We start from the raw sequence: 15,680 nt of genomic DNA, 5'->3' as shown, positions 1-15,680 counted from the left end.
TAACCTCCAAGGAAAGAGTGCACCTCTTACCTAATTATTCCCATAGAGGGTTTGGGATAGATTCTCAGTGGCCCACCATTGGCTCATGTGTCCATTTCTAAACAGCTACTGTGGCCAAGGGGTTAAATATTCTAATTTGCCAGACCTGGTCACATGCCCACCCCTTGACCAGTCACTGGGGCTCAACAGGGCTACTCCTGAACCAATCACTATGGATAGTGGCCTTGAATACTCTGATTGGCTAGTCCTGGGTCACATGCCCAGACCTGGGAATAGGAAGTATAAGAGTCAGCACCTTTGACCCAAGTGGACTTTGTGTGACAGAAAGAAAGGTAGATCTTTCCAGAAAGAAACATTAAACCAGCAGTCTTCCCTTTTACAAGGGGCAGCTGTGGAAAGAAGATTCTCAAGCAGGTGCTGACATGCTGAAGACTGCATTTTAGAAAGTCTCATTGAGCTAGACCTGTGCCACCTGGAGCATGTAACTGTCACCTTGGCAAGCCAAGCTGCTGCTAGCTTTGCCTGCTCCCCTGACCCCAGCAGAGTAGTCTCCACACCCAAACGGAGGTCTAATTGCTGACACCGCACAAGGCAGCAGAGCCCTGACGCTCCGTGAAGAACTCCTGCCTGACACTGAGGGGCACCCACACCCCACTCCCGCCAGCAGTCCGGCTTGCATGTCTGACCCCAGAGCTCCCACTGACCCATCCCTTCCCTACGGCCCCTCCACTTCTGCATCACAGCTTAATCAGTGAACAGGTGGGAGGGCTGGGCCCCGGCTCTCAGCTTTCAGGGCCAGGAGCACAGCAAGGGGAAACTCATTACATGGGTTTAACAGGGTTTAAAAAGTGTTAAAGAGTCCTGTGGGCCAAATTAAGGGGCCTCGACTTGCGAGCGGAGTTATGAAGAGATCTAAGGCAGGTTTAGGTTGAGAGCAGGAGCCCAAAACTTGGTCTAGCACAGTTGCAGTGGGAAAAATGCACACTCCAGGGAGTTCCCCAACAGAAAGGGCAGGACAGGTGCTGGAGGCTGGGAGGCTGGCCTGGGGGCCTGGGGATGCAGAATGCTGGGGGGCAGGCTTTCCCTTTCTTCTCCATAAATGGTACAAAAGACCATGCACTAGTCATCAAGAAGTGGCTAGTTAAATTAATTAATGTGTAATTAAGGTCTGTCTGCAGGCTGGGATTACTACATGACTATTAAAAAGAATGAGGTATATCTGCAAGACTTGACAGAGAATGGTTTCCCCAAAATATTATTGAATTAAAATAAATGAAATATAGAACAGTATGCTTTATTGTTTATACACACACACATATATTTAGGTTGAACCATATGATATTTCCACTTTTGAAAATCAAAGCACTTGTGTGCATATGTCATACATATGCATTATAAATGTCCATGCTGATATGTATGTAGAATATCTTTGGCAGTTCACACAAGACACTGATAACCATGGTTTCCTCTGGACCCATGGGAGTCAGGGTCAAGAGTAGGAGAGAGAGTGACTTTTCAGTGCATAGCCTTTTATACCTATATCTATTCTATATTTGGGGAAAAAAAATGTTTTCAGAAATATACTGCATGTTTCCATGACATAAAGCATCTCTGTGGACATTATGATCCCAGCCAGGCCTCACAACTATCACCAGCAGTAAGTACCATCGACAGTCCCTTGTTATAGATGAGGAAGAGAGGGTTAGAGGCTTTCAGAAGTGGCTAAGCAAGAGCCCCTGGGTGGGGCAGCTGCCTGAGGCCTTGTGCATAGTCAGTGGTGTCCGCCTCCAAAGGCCGAGTGAATGCCACATTTCCTCCCACCTAGGCAATCAGTGCAGCCCAGAATCTCCTGGGTTCCACCCCAGGTCCCCTCCAGAAATGGCCTTTGGGGGCCCAACAGTCAACATAGGGCTACTCTCCCTTGCTCAGGGGTTACTTTGCCTTTGAAGGGAGGCTCTAATCGAGGGCTGAAGCTCCCATCTGATGGAGGGCCATCTGGACAGAGCATCAGAAGTCTTCTCAGAAGGCCAAGGGCGTGCCGACTTGTGGTCCCCTGAGACTGCAAAGGCTCCGGGTGAGCACCCCCACAACCAGGTGACCATTCTCCTCATAGGCCAGGATCCAAACACATCTTCAGACCACTGTCACCTGCCCCTTCCATGGGGAAACTAAAACAGTGCTATTGACCACAGGGACGGGGTCCACTTAGCCCCACTGACTTCTAATCTAAGTATAGGAAGAATAATGCATGTGCAAGCACTGTCCAAGTAATTTACAAATATTATCCCTGTGTTCCATTATGCCATGGGTCTCACAACATGGATGCTATACAATCACAATTCACACATAAAGAAATGGGCACAGAGAGGCTGAGTAACTTGCCTATGGAGGCGGGAACTCACTTCAAGCCTGGTGAGGCCCATGCTCTTTCCCACCACATGTTACTTTCTGCCTAGGCCATAACTTTGGAAGGAACCGCATCTTACCAGGTCAGAAGAGCTTGATTCAGAGCCAAGAAGCAGGTTCAGGAATCAATCTCCAGATGCCATCTGTAAAAAAATAAGAAGAAGAAGACAGGCCCAAGAGTCAAACCCTGATCTACCTGGTTCCAGAAACCAGGACCTTTCTAACATTGCAAGCTCCTCTCAAAGAAGGTAGTGGCCAGCAATGGCCATTAACCACTGCATTTGCTGGCCTGTGTTTCCCTGGGGGTTTTAAGAAAGCTTAGGTGAATATTTCCAGAGGTTTGAAGCTGAAAAACAGGTCTGAGGTGTCCATGCAATCTCTGCTTTTAACTGGAGAACTGTCTCCCTTGCTATTGGAGCCCATAGGAGGGCAGGACTAGCTGCCTGAGGCTCTGAAGGAAACAGCAGTGCTCCTGGACTTGCATAAGTCTTTCTACTGGCTCTTCTCAAGGTCCTTGGTAGGAGCAAGTATCCATGTGCTAGCCTGCACACAAATCCTTTCCAGAAAGAAAGCCTATGGGGTCACTTCAGAGGCAGAACAAACATGGAGTCAGGGCACCAGGGAAGTAAGGCACTATCCACCTTCCACCACCGAAAAATTAAGGCTGTGTTATTCAATTTTTTTTTTTTTTAATGAAAGTAACCATCCTACAGAAAATTGGAACTTGACTGGACACGTTGCATACTTATTTTACAGATGGCAGAGGACACTTAATCTTGTCGGTGCCTAGGGTTCCAGTAATAGTTAAGGTCATATCGGTTGCTGTAATAAACAAATCCCCCAAAATGTATGATGGCCCAAACACAACAGAGAATTATTTCTCCCTGGTAAAGTTGGAAATGGGTGTTCATGGCTAGTGCATGGCTTTCCTCCAAACGGTGATAAGGGACCCAGGCTTTCGGATGGTGTGCTCTGCTGTATTCAACATGTAGCTCCCAAGGGAACTGTGCTCACTGGCATCAAACCGCAGAAGGGAAAAGCATGGAGGATTGCATATGGGAGGTGTTCATGGTCTGGGCTGAAAGTAGCATACATGTGCTCAAATTCCATTGGTACAACTCAGCCCTATGACACACCTACCTGCAAGTGAGAATGGGAAATGTAATCTGGGAAGAGAACATATATTTTGGAACCAGATGGCCAGTGTCTGGAACAACTTCCAAAGATATTCATCTGAGCCTGATGGAGAACTTGTTTATCCCCAACTTCAGGCAAGATGGCAGATGGGGACAGGAGGCCATGTCTCCAACCTCCTGTAAGGTATCTGGAAAAAGTAACTCTTCAATAAAGAATGAAGGATAAAAACTGCTTTAAATGCAACATATAGGCTTAGGAAGAGAACAAACTATCAAAATATAAACTTCTGTTAGATGGAACTTATACTTCAAAATGCTGTCATTTAATAAGTATTTGCTTGACACCTCCCTCAAGTGGAACATATAGCCAGTCTCCAGGAATATAATGTTAAGCTGTCATGGAGCTCACAGGTTTGTAAGGGAGACAGACATTACTCAAATAATTGCACTGAGGTATGATCCCCTGTCTTGGTTTCAATGGAGGTGATATTAGGAAGGTGATCCCAAGAAACACAAATGGCTGGTGGGGGGAAGTGAGGAAATGAGTCAAGTTGGGAAAGGAAGCCAGGAAGGTGTGCATCTTCTAGCCGGTTACCACTGCGGCAGCTGGAGCTCAGTCCGTAGGGATCTCTGGGCACCTGGGAAGGACACATACCTCCCAGTGTTCCTACCGGGAGGGCAAGGGAGCTGGGGTATTCATATACCAACTGTCATCAGTCTTTAATTAAATTTAGGGATGCTAATTTTCTGGCACTTTTGGCCTGTTGCACAGTTGGACAGAACAGACACTCCCAAGGCCGAAGGGAGCCCTGAAGTAAAAAGGTGCGGGTGCTGGCAGGCAGGGGCTGGGCCATGACATATGCTGACACGGTAAGGGCGAAGGGCGAAGGGCGAAGGGCCTGGCAGTGACAGTATCCGCTATGTCATCCCTGTGCCATGAATGAGAAACACAGGGAGAGCAAAATGAGAGTAAGATGATCGGGCATAGCAGAAGGGGTGGTGGGCTCTGGTGCCAGACTGCACTGTGACCTCCGGCACATCAACAGCTCTCTGCCTCAGTCTCTTCATCTGTAAAAGGGGCAAATAATATTACCTGCTTCATAGGGTGGCTGGGAAGATTACTGCTCTTTAAAGGGGCTAGAGGGGCGCCTGGCCCCACCTGTGCCCCTGCTCTGCAAAGCCTGCTCGCGGAGGTATTTCGGTCCTCCTCGCTGTCTCTCACAGCAGGTGGCTTCCTCTCTGCATCAGTCACAATGCCACCACAAATCAGGCGGTACTCGTGGCCTCTTCCCTGGAAACCAAACTTCCCATGACCCACGGACTGGCAGAATCCCGGCCTGGCCGCCCTCTGTGCTCCATTGATCCCACCGGACACTCGATAGCCCATTTGTACGTGATGGCATCTACTTCTCCATTTGTTGGATTCCAGTTCCAGGCCAGTTCTGAGCACCCGGCCACAGGGAGAACAATGCCCCCTCTGTTCTCCCCAGCCATTCATGTCGACTTTTGTTTCAGCCTAAAATAACACCACGCTGGAGGATATTTTCTTAACACCACCAAGCCCTGTGGAAAATGAGGCGGGTTGTGGCTGCTTGGGCCTGGCTGATAACAATGTCATGATGTATAGGTGAACTCCTGCTCCTCCAGGGCCTGGGTGACCCTGAGATTAGGGCCACGCTTATCTCCCAAGACATCTCAGAGTGTCTGGGATTTCATTTCATGACGGAGGCCCTAGGGGCTGAAGTTATGTTATGTGCTTATGAGAAAAGTGGACTATTCCTGGTTAGGGCTGGAGTGGATTATGGCTGATCACTCGGCCTAAACGGGGGACATCTGAGAATGTTGAAGAACGGAAAAGGATTCTGCAAACCCAAACAAACACGGACTTCAAGCGAAGGTTCAGGCCCTAAACATTTTAAAAGGCCTGCCTGGGTGAACACGGGTCTCATGAAGAGTGGGCTCCCAAAGTTGAAAACCCCTTCAAAGTCTCTGGTCAACCTGTCGGGAATAGCTCTCAGCACAACCTCTTAAGCAGCTCCATAAATCACACACCGGCAACTTCATGCCAAAAGGTGCTCTTTAAAAAAATTAAGAATTGACTTGTCTAAAATACCTTGGAAAAAAAAGTCCCAAACCCACCACTTTCTTTATTAAAGTTCACAGAAAATAAATATCAAATTTCTTTCAGCCTGAATTCTCTCTCCAACTATAATCAGAGAAACTAGAGATGGAGTAGGGGATAAAAGAGGTCACGGGTGGGGGAGAACCCTATCGGGTAACTTTTTCCATAATTTGTGCAGTAAAATATGTTGCCACAGTCTTTGCAAATTCACTTTTCCATCTGCTTTTGAAAATCAAACAGAACCCCACAAACTGGAGAAATCCCAATTCTAGAAATTTCTAAAAATGTTATAGGATGACAACAACAAAAAAATTAACGAAAAGCTTCCGTTTAATTACAGACAAGTTTTCTGTGTAGTTCAGCCCCATCATGAAATGGAATTGAACTTCCTTTCTGATTCATTCTTGAAAACCTCAGTGTTGATTTTATCAGAAACAGATCTGACGCCCTTGCGGTGCGCCCCAGGTCAGTCTCAATCCTGGATCCCCGTCTTCATTAAAACTCATCTGTTCAGTTTGCTCGGGGAGAAATCATAACAGATCAGGTTCAATTGCTTCTCCTTTCATGAAAAACACGTACTGACCTTTCCCTTGCCTTATTAGAGTAACTAGAGGTGACAAAAGTCACAAAACACAGCATTTTCCTAAAAGGGCCCCAAACCCCAAACCTCCTGTGGAAACACATAGCACTGGAAACAGCTGGGCCTCCCTGTCTTCTGGATTGCCGAGCCCTGGCTGCTGAAATGTGTGGGCCACTTGCTGGCTATCACCAGGTTTGCTCCTTGCCAGTTAGAAGATATTCAGGTGACTGTGGATGTCACTAAAAGCTGAAAAAAACACTTTAATCCCCTTCCCCCACCCTATGGACCTTGGCATTGATGCCTCCTTTTCTCACTAACTTTAACTAAGCCACTTAAAAAGAACGTGAAGGGGGGCATGGGGGAAATCTTTATAAATCGCCATCAAAACCTGACCACAAATGGTTCCAATTTGCTGCAGTGATTAAATCTATGTGAGTTTAAGGGTTTTCATTCAGGTCATTTGCTACTTTGGAATTTTGCTGCATGCCTGGCTAAGAAAACGAACTTATGAGTCACTGGCAAGCATAAAGAAGGAAGACAGGTACTAAACAAACTCCAAGCAGAGCTTAAGTGGATATAGAAAATAAAGACTCCGAATTCTAAATATGGATCTGAGACGAGTGTAGAAGGGATTAGAGCTGCCTCTGTGCCCAGTGGGGCGGCCCGAAGTCTGCTTGCCTTTTCAGAGCCGGCAGCCTGGGATCAAAGTAACAGCCACCAGTTTGTCAATATGCTAAGCTCAGTGTTTACACAAAAGTGTCAGTGCATGCTTTTCACCACAAAGAGGCTCATACATTCGAAGATTAATTACTTCCAAAACAGAGATTGTGGGTTAATACTGGCTTCTCCAAGGCCTAGCCTCCCCAGGGGTATTTGCTTGGGCCCCAGGATGAGATGTGCTGCCAAAGGCAGAGAGTTGGGGGCCAAAACTGAGAAGTTGATGGAGGTGCCCCTTGATCACAGTACTTTTTTCTCAGTACAAGTGGTTTCTTAGTATTTTTCATCCCTGGAATACACAGGCTGGACTCCAGGTGGTCAAAAGCCCCATATGCAACATGTCTCCCCTCTCTTCTGTCTCTCCTACACTTCCATTGTGGGGCAAATTTTCTGAGTCACTCCCTTCCCTCTCCCCTCCCTCTATCACTATCTAGTCATTACATAGGCCACCATGAGTAGAGGGGAAATTGATGGACTGCAGAGTCCTTGTGAAATGATTCCAACCAAGGCATTTAATTTCAACCTCAATGTCCTCCTATGTAAAATGAGGACAGAATACATGCTCACACCATCAACAAGCACAACCCAGTTAGAAGATTTAAAGGAGAGAAAGGCCATCATAATAGAAAGCAACAGGTTATGGTGATGAAGACAGATTTCTAGACCTGAAAGGACCTTGTTTTATCAGTCAGTGAAAACCTATCTGGATGTGAACTGCACACCCATGTGCATGCACACACACGCATACACACACACATACACACCACTCCTCAAAACAGAAGCCAAGCCTGAAGCTCAAGATAGTGTCCACAGAGTGTGATCCTCAGATCACATGCAATAAAAGTACTGAAAATGTTTGTTCTAAAGTCAGGTTTCCAGGCTGCTCTCCAGATCTAGAACCACATGTCCAGTTCAGTGTTTGCTAAATGAGGTGCTTCTATCACTGGTGTTTATAGATGGCATTGAATAGTAAAAGATGGAATGTCCCTCATTTTTACAGTCATCTTTGTATTTTAAAGAGTATTATAATTCATCTGACAGCACAAGTATATAGGATTTCACATAGCAGGTGAGAGTAACACTTGGCATATAAGAAAAATAGCAGTTGTTCAAAAAATTTATCTAAATAATCAGATTAGGGGAGGGGGCAGAAAGAGATAAAATCATAGAAAGAGTCCTGGTATACAATTCCCACTCTGGAGATGAGGGAATTTGTATTTCTTGAAGCTCCTCAGATTGAAAACATAACTTGAGTTCAACTTCAGGCTCTGTAAGGAAGTGGTCCCCTGTTCCTTAATTTATTTGTTAAAAGAAAAATCATTCAACAAGGGGTAAGGTGCTGGTGTAAGATTCTATGGTGTGGATTCAAAAAAATATGTGCATCCCCATTGTTTACCACAGCACTATTTACAATAGCCAAGATATGGCAGCAACCTAAGTGTCCATCAGTAGATGAATGGATAAAGAAGATGTGGTACAGATACACAATGGAATATAATTCAGCCATAAAAAGAAAACAAATCCTACCATTTGCAACAACATGGATGGAGCTAGAGGGTATTATGCTCAGTGAAATAAGCCAGGCAGGGAAAGACAAGCACCAAATGATTTCACTCATTTGTGGAGTATAACAATGAAGCAAAACTGTAGGAACAAAACTTGGTGACTTACAGACTCCAAGAAGGGACTAGCAGTTACCAAAGGGAAGGGGTTGGGGAGGGTGGGTGAGGAGGGAGGGAGAAGGGGATTAAGGGGCATTATAATTAGCACACACAATATAGGTAGGTCACAGAGAAGGCAGGATAGCACAGAGAAGACAAGTAATGACTCTATAGCATCTTGCTATGCTGATGAACAGTGACTGCAATGGGGTGTGGGGGGGACTTGATAATATGGGTGAATGTTGAAACCATAATGTTGCTCATGTGAAACCTTCATAAGATTGTGTATCAATGATACCTTACTTAAAATAAATAAATAAATAAAATAAGGGGGGAAAATAAAAGATTCTATGGTGTGGCTGATGCCCTGGGCCCTGTGGGCTACCCCCTGGACTTCAGGAGCTCCTGGCACTGAAGAGAACTCTCATGGAAAGTATTTTGAAGGAAAGGTGGAACAGATAGGAGAGGAATCTTTCCCAAAGCCCTCACTGGGACCCCCACAGCTCTGCTCTCATGGTCACTGATGCCAATGTGGATGTTTGCTCTAAATCCTCCTTAGGGAAGCCCAAGATCTCACAGATAATCTACAGGGTCAGAAATAAGAAAGAATATGTTCTTCTAAGTCCCACTCTCATGTCTCAAACAAACTTCACTCCCTGATTCATTCATTCATTCATTCATTTATTATTCAGCAAATACTTGCTGAGGAAGGACCCACTACATGCTAGGCACTGTTCTAGGCACAAGGTACCCCATGGGAGCAAAAAGGAAGAGGTCCCTGCCTTCAGGAAGCTGGTGGTTCAGCAGGGGTGGCACAATAGGCTGGCAGACAAACATACAAGCCAGGTAATAGCAGAAAATGTCAACTGTGAAGGAAATGAGAAGGGTGTCAGGATAGATGTGAGAGCCCAGGACAGCTCTCCTAGGAACGGTTGTCAGAAGAAGCCATTCTGTGGAGTGACAGGGCAGGTGGTCCAGGCAGAGGGAATAGCAAGGCCAGAGTCCTCGCGGTGGGGTGCACCGGCGGTGGGTGACACTGGGCAGCAGTGGGGCGTGGAGCCGGGCAGGGAGGTGGGCAGGTAGGCCACGTTCAGTTCAGTTACCAGCCACTGGAGGGCTCCAGCTGGGGAAGGGCGGGGTCAGACTGACATTTTAGAACACCCACCTGCCTGGATGGGTGGCAGTTCCACTCTGCCCCAGCCAGACTGGTCTCCTTGATTTTTCCCCAACTACCCCAAACGTGTTCCTGCCACTGAGCCTTCACACTCACTTTCCTCCTCCAGGAATGCTTCTGTCCCAAAGAGTGATGCGAGTGAAGGTCTTGTCTTCAGGTCTTGCCTCCAACGTCTGTCCACATCAAAGGGGCTGTCATCTCTGACCACACAGTCTGTAAAGGTACGCAGGACGCCCCCCCCAGCTTCCTGCCCACCCCCCATCCTGCTGTATTTGTCCCTGTAGCACATAGCTATTATACAGCATACGTATGTGGATGTGTTTGTCTCCCCCAGGCAAATGTAAACATGTTGGGTACATAGTGAGTACTCAATAAATATTTGCAGAATGTGTTGAACGGCTAAGTGGGCTCTGCTGGTCAATTAACCTCTCAGAACTCAAGTTTCTCTTTGTGTCAAATAGGCTCCATAGGACCCACTCTAAAGGTGAGTCACATCCACTCACCACTTTACTTAGTAATAGTTTATTTATCCATGCACAAGTTAAGAAATATTGATTGACCATCTTCCATATGCCAGGCACTGTGAGGAAATTCAATGAGATGATGTATCCAACTAGCTGATATAAGAGACAATTTGTTAGGCTTAATAGATAATAAATTAAAAAAACTAATAGAGCACCTACTAATCACCTAGATAGGTTTCCCACAAGAGAGGGCAGCCGACAGCATCATGCTCTCAGCCAGGGTGGACTTTGGTTCCAGGGCCAGGCAGGATCTCCACCGCCATCAGCTGTGCTGTTCTCCTCCACCTGCACCGTCCCCCACATCCATTCTCCTCCTTCCTTGCCCTGCTCCACACCCGATGAGGATGACCCCAGAGATGGCAACCCAGGTGCCCATGATCTCTGGCTCCCGACTGGCCAACGGCAGGCCCTACCAAAACAATCGGGAAGAGGAGAGGACAGAATATCCATTCCCTGCTCTCGTCTCCCTTCAGGCCGTGATTGCTGGCAGTGGCCACGTCTTTCCGAGCTCCCGATGGGCAGCACTGCCCTGTGGGCCCTGCCCTGACTTGCTCAGGTGCCCTTTCCTCCCTTGCCCTTTCAGGCCTAGAGACAGTAACCCTGCTAGTCCCTGGGGTGTTTATCATCCTTTTGATGATGCTCTTGATGTCCCTGAGAGCAGGCCCTTCCATACATCCTTGAACCATCTGAACTGGAGCCCATTTCCTCCTGGGACTCTGAGCAGTAGACCAACAACATCAATTAATAGTGAGAAAATAGTCATCATCTTAGTCCACTCAGGTTGTCTACCCCCCACTCCTCCACCCTAGTATGTGGAAATGCCACGCTGCATGAACGTCAGACATCCTAGGGAGTGCAGCCCTTTCCCATGGTCCCCCCTCGCAGCTGGGCCCCTTCCCCTCCCACCAACACCACTGCAGAATGGCATTAAAACACCTATGACCCATGCCCTACAGAGCTTTCTGGAAACATCTACAGCTACCAGCACTCACTGCCTCATGTCCTCCACCCCCAGCAACAGCTGTACCCACACCTTTAGATCAAACTGGTCAGCTTCTTTCCAGCTTATAGACTGCCAACTTGTCTCCAGGCCTGGGAAGCGGCAGAGTGGGTAGGACACAACGCAGACTTGCAAAATGAACTGGCAGTCCCTGGGTGCAGGGGGAAGGGTGGTGCTGGGGTGCATTCATTCCTCAGCATTCATTCCTTCAACCTTTGTCACAGGCCAAGAATATGCTGGGCATAGCGCCAGGCTCTGGGGACCCAGAGATGAAATGGCCAGATAAGGATTGGAGCTTTGAGAAGCTGTGTTGGCATGAAAAGAGAGAGAGAGAGAAAAGGGATGTATGTGTGAATGCAAACCAGTTTGCTGAGCCCACATTTCTTGGCAGGAGGAAGAACTGCTCGAGGGGGAACAGCAGGTTCCCTCCACTTCAGGATGGGCAAGAGACCCAAGCGGAACTGGGAAGGCCCTGGGATAGTGCTCAGGACCATCCCCATCCGGGCAGGAGAGCTTCATCATCCACTTGGCTGTAAATTGCAGGACATTTGTTCCTAAGGGACCAAGGAGAGCAGGGAGCCATAACACTGCAGAGAATGCTATTAGCATGGTTAATTACAGGGGACTGGCCAGCCGACTAATGGAGATACAACAGGTTGTTAACAAGACAAATGGGTTGTGTGGCCTTACTGGTGTCCTTACCAGGGAGCTGATTCAGGGTTGTCCCTTACCTTCCCCCTTACCTTATCTCTCATTCTGATCATGTCCATGACTGCAAAACAGAGAAGGTGTTATCACTCTCATCTGCCCATGGCATCTGATTTTGGATAGAACTGAACAAATCAGTTTGCTGACTAGCCCAGTACCTGGAAGCCCTCTTCTGGATATAAGGTGCCTAGTGGCAGGATGTAGCCTGAAAGACCCCATCCCGGGCAGCAATCCAGAGAGCAGATAAAAGCTTGGTTCCTGTAATCACATCTGTTGGAAACTTCCTGGTGGTCACAGGTTTAGAGAAAATTCTTATTCCTCAGATGTGTTGTTCAATGCCTCAGGTCATAGCAAGGGAGGAAAACTTGGAAAAACAACATGAGAGGGATACTGTGGGAGTTCACCTAAAACCCGGGTGTCTGAAAGCTACACCAGGAGAAGACAGATGTCAGTGTGAAGCAGAAGCAAACACACAGGCCTGAACAATGGCCCCTCCTCAATCTTTGTGGCCTCTGCCATTTAATTCCTGGCACAGGTGACCTTTAAAAGGCCACAGTGTGGATGAAGAGATACAGTCAGGTGGGTTTCATGAAGCTGCTGGCTTTTTGAGCCAAGGGACAGGAGGACAGGAGGAGGGATGATATGCATCAGCCACTGGAGGTGAAAAGTAAACACTGTCGGTGTAAATGATTAGGCTCTTAAAGAGAGCCTTTCACACCCTTTCGTGGGCACCCATGGGAGCTGAGAAGGGGAAAAGAGAATGAGCATAACGTGCTGAGCTTACCCTTCCCTTCTCCATTCATCTTTAGGGAATGATAAGAGGCACTAAGAGGGGACAGGGGAGAGTGGATGAGGGTCCAAAGACCCCAATGACTTGTCTGAAGATATTGTGTACCTTGTACATAGGTGCATTCGTCTGACTTTTGCAGGGCTTTAGAATACCCCACTCCCCTAAAGTTTAGAAGAGCCCATCTCGAAGAGATGCAAAGACAAGCAACACAGAACAAGGAAATGCAGGCATTCAGATCCCCAGTGCTGGAACCGCATCTGTCTCAGCCACCACTGACTTCCATGTAACGCGGAGGCTGGCACAGAGGATGCGCTCCGTCAGCGCAGGAGCACAAACAAAGGAACAAACAGCAGACAGCCAGGCCAACAGCCCCCACGCCGTGCTGCCTGGCCCCCAACGCTGTCAGCCAGCGTTTCTTGAGCAGCTTCTAGGGACCAGGAACTTTTCGTCCCTTAACTCATTCCATCCTCTGGGCCATGCTGCAGAGGAGGAACTGTTATCCCCACCTTACAGATGTGGAAACCTGCATTTAGTGGGGTAAACCTACTGCCCAACTGCCCAGATGGCTAAGAGCAGCAGGGGGATGTGACCCTAGAGCCAGCTGCTCAAGAGGTCATAGTTATCCACAACTGGAGGGAAGGGCAATATGGGTGCTCTCTCAGAGGAGGCCCCACGGGTCCTGGCCTTCAGAAACATAGGCCCAGATGCCCAGCCGGTCAGACTGGTAGGTGACCACAGGCTGAGGCCTGAGAACAAGCCCATTCCCTCTCCATTTGACATGCCACTTTCAGGAGAAGGTGAAACATGGGCTGAAGCAACTGGAGCCACAGCTGAGGAGATTGGAACGTGCCCCAGGCCTCCCAAGGAGCTACTGGGAAGATGCACCAAGGTCCTCATGACACCTGAGACTCTGCTTTCCAATTAAAACCACCAAACTGTGCCTGATACTGAGGGCCGCACTCTAGTTTCAGAGGCCGACCTTGAACTTCCTACTTGCTGACTGAAGGGAGGACCATTCAGGAGCAGGCAAGCTCAGGTGCCTGACTTGGAACCGGCCAACAGGAAAGTGGCCATGATGGAATTCGGTGACTCCCGGGCTCTGCTGGACATTCTGTGGCTAACAGGCCTTGGCAGGGCTGGCTTTTCTCTCCTCCCAGTCTCCCACCCCAACACTCACACCAAATCCCTGGAGTGGCTCACGAGGTGACAACTGGGTGTGAACATACTGAGCTGACGAGACCACAGGGCATGTCAGGAGGATGGTGGCCCCCCAGTCTCACCATCCTAGGGAAGAAGTTTTTCCAGCTCCAACAGCAACTGGGTGCATGCATTAACCTCCTGGGCAGCGCCACGTGCCCAGCTGGGTGTCCACAACTGGGGATTGCAGAACCAGGTGGCACACAGACGAACTTTTTTTTACATATCTATATATAGAGATATATATAGATGTGTGTGTGTGTGTGTGTGTGTGTGTGTGTGATTGACTAATGTGACTTTGGGATAAACACCCAGCCTCACCCATATTTGACTGGGCTCTGGAGCCAGAGAGCCTGAGTGTGAATCAGTGTGACTTTACCTCCTAGGCTGGTGACTTTACGTCTCTGGGCTTCAGTTTCCTCATATGTTAAGTGGGGAAAATACCACAGTGCAGAGCCGCCCTCTGGAAGCTGATACTGACTAGGTTAATATATTCAAAGTGCTTGCATAGCGTTCTGGCCTATGCTAAGCATTCTCCAAGTGATCCTTGTTATTATGATAGCACAGTCATTATTGCTCATAAGAATGCTAAGTTTATTTATGTTAAAAAAGTGGTAATTTTTAACCACTGGGTAAGTCGCATGTGAATGATTGTAATTTGGGGAACACTGGATTTCTGGCTGATGTTGTCAGTCTGTCCTCCTGCCTTGCGCCTGCAGTCCCAGCAGGCTCCTCCTGTGCTGCATGTCCCCAATGACACGCTGTGCCCAAGGAGCCTTTACCAAGTGCTGCCAGCTCTCTAGGTGGCCTCCCTGCTGCTTGGAGGCATGTGGGAGTGGGAAAGAGGATGCCCATTGTTCCCCAGCAAGCTCCTCCAGCTTATCTCTGCTCCACCTTGACCCAACTATCTCTCCTGGCTCCTACTAGAAACCTAGAGGGTTTAGAAGAGCCCATCTAAATCTTTGTGGCCTCTGCCATTTAATTCCTGGCATAGGTGATGTTTAAAAGGCCACAGTGTGGATGAAGAGATACAGTCAGGTGGGTTGACCTGACTCATCTGTTGGCAAGAGATTCATGAAAACTTCAGCCCTTCCCACTCTCTGCCCACACCTCGCCTTGAGAAAGCAGTCTGAAGCACCCAGATCCCATGGGGTACTAGGCCAAGGGCTTACCCCAGACTTGCAGGTAGCTGGGCAAAGCCTGCCGGCTACACACCTGCAAACCAGCCCTGGCTGGATGGGCCCACGCTCTGCCCCTTCAGTGTCCGAGGGACGTGCTCCTAGCAGGCTCACCACACTCTGTTTGTGGAAATACAGGGGAGCACTCTATTTCTGCCTCCAGGGTCCACTCTGAAGTGAACTTTGAAAGGCTTCTGTTTTGCATGTCAGTACCAAATGTCCTTGGAGGGGAACCAAGATTAACTTTCCTTATCTTGAAGTTGGCCTGACAGTCAACTGGGTCATGGCAAAGTTCCACTGCAGTCGGAGAAATCCAAACCATCCTTGAGCACCTAAGCTCCCTACCAAATTCTTCCGAGGCAGGGGCAGCCAACTGAGCCCCAGTGACCTCGGCCCTGCCCGCACAGGGTCATGGGAGCGGCTGGTCCATGACCATTGTAGTCTATGGTGTCTGACAAGCATGAACCAGGGCTTCTCCACACATGCT

The 15,680-nt window shown here is 48.2% G+C and overlaps 1 long non-coding RNA gene across 1 annotated transcript; it reads right to left on the bottom strand.

Moving 5' to 3' along the window:
* Positions 1-1,534: 1,534 nt before the first annotated feature.
* On the bottom strand, positions 1,535-15,388 carry LOC118910161 (uncharacterized). Its single transcript, XR_005023858.2, has 3 exons — positions 15,188-15,388; positions 3,547-3,730; positions 1,535-2,549 (listed from the first exon to the last, which is right to left on the bottom strand). It is a non-coding gene; the product is annotated as an uncharacterized LOC118910161 (long non-coding RNA).
* Positions 15,389-15,680: the final 292 nt, after the last annotated feature.

This window comes from Manis pentadactyla, chromosome 15 (assembly GCF_030020395.1).
Source record: "Manis pentadactyla isolate mManPen7 chromosome 15, mManPen7.hap1, whole genome shotgun sequence".
Lineage (NCBI taxonomy): Eukaryota > Metazoa > Chordata > Mammalia > Pholidota > Manidae > Manis > Manis pentadactyla.
This window is presented reverse-complemented; position numbering and strand designations above follow the sequence as displayed.